This window comes from Phoenix dactylifera, chromosome 4 (assembly GCF_009389715.1).
Source record: "Phoenix dactylifera cultivar Barhee BC4 chromosome 4, palm_55x_up_171113_PBpolish2nd_filt_p, whole genome shotgun sequence".
Taxonomy (NCBI): Eukaryota; Viridiplantae; Streptophyta; class Magnoliopsida; order Arecales; family Arecaceae; genus Phoenix; species Phoenix dactylifera.
Window position 1 is genome coordinate 3,545,693 of NC_052395.1, and position 1,756 is coordinate 3,547,448.

Here is a 1,756-nt window from a genome sequence, read left to right on the forward strand (position 1 = left end):
AGGGTGCAACACGAGAACTTCCCAAGGGGTCACCCATTCTAGTACACTCTCGCTCAAGTACGCTTAACTGCAGAGTTTTATGGAATCTGGTACATTAGTGCTGGTATGATCGCACTCCTATGACCCCTATGTAAGAATCCGTGCGGGCGTGTGTTTAGTCCCATATCGGTTATTGGCCGAGGAGATCTTGGGTACTTATACAAGACTAAGTAACCCCAAAAAAATACCTTCTAGCTAGCCTTTTTGGGTGAGATCCTGCGTTGTTATAAATGGTATTAGAGCAGACCTGGCCCATAATCTATGTGGACTAGGGGACACTGCAACACGATCCATTGAGGTGGACCACGGGCCGATCGTGGTGTTTGTGCTTAGATTTGAATGGATTTGAACACTTAGCCTGACAATGACATCAGGGCTTGAACAGGAAGAGTATGTGAGGACATATGCGGGCGTGTGTTTAGTTCTGTATCGGTTATTCGCTAGGTAGATCTTAGGTACTTATACAGAATCGATCAAAGAACCCAAATAATACTTTCCAGCTAGCTAAGGTCCTGGGTTGTTATAAATCAAAGTAAGGTTCTAAATGAATTCGAACCCGAGCCTGAGCTAGGTCGAGCGGGCGGCGACGGCGCGCACGTGTGTGGTATAACCGATTTTGTGTAAGTCCTCTCCCTTCCACAAAAGTGGGTAACCACAAGGGGACACTATAAGCACGGGTTTATAGAGGCTGAGCACGGGCCTACAATAGTACTTGTGATTAGATATGAATGGATTTAAATCCTTAGCCTAACGAGGATGTCAGGGCTTGAACGGAGAGAATATGTGAGAATTCGTGCGGGCGTGTGTTTAGTCCCACATTGGTTATTGGCCGACGAGATCTTGGGTACGTATACAGGACTAAGGAACCCAAAAAATACCTTCTGGCTAGTCATTTTGGGTGAAGTTTTGAATTGTTACAAATGGTATCAGAGCAAACTCGACCCATAGCTCATGTAGACTAGAGGACAATGCAGCACGAGTTCATGGAGGCTGATCACGGGCCTATCGTGGTCACAAGAAAGTCAGAGTTTGAACGGAGAGAGTATGTGAGAATTCGTGCAGGCGTGTATTTAGTCACACATCGGTTATTGGCCGAGGAGATCTTAAGTACTTATATAGGATTAAGGAACCCAAAAAAATACCTTGTGGCTGGCTATTTTGGGTGAAGTCCTGAGTTATTGCAACAAAGCATACTTCTTAGTAGACCAACATTTAGGTGATACAAAAGGAGTCCTTTATCTTACTTCAATTTTCAAAGATGATGTTATCATTGTCATGCTCTAAAGTCCACCAACCATTGCTCAAATCTAAATACCTTATGGTGCTGTAGGATTTTGGCCCTACATCCTTGAGCTAGGAATAACAGCATTATGCATCTCTCGGCATTAAGAATACTCTGCAAATTCCATTATAGAAAATTCCTAAGGTAAATAGCATGTCTTTATCAGTCTTCCGTAATGAGCCTTGGATCAATCTTCTCTGTTGTGTCTTGTCAAATTCATTCTATGCAAATTCTATACTTGGGTGCATGTGTGGCAAATTTTTATTGGATGCGCGACTCTGGCTAACATTTGATTCACTATTAAGCTTGGTTGAAAACAGGTATCCCTAGCTACTCTCCACCGAAGAAAAATGAAAAAAAATTCTCACAGTAATTCTTTGTACGTAATAATTTTTTTAATTTCTTTAGATAATTTATCAAGATAATAGATTTAAA

The 1,756-nt window shown here is 42.0% G+C and overlaps 1 pseudogene; it reads right to left on the reverse strand.

Moving 5' to 3' along the window:
* LOC113463004 lies at positions 1-117 on the reverse strand (annotated as a pseudogene).
* Between the last annotated feature and the right edge of the window lie 1,639 nt (positions 118-1,756).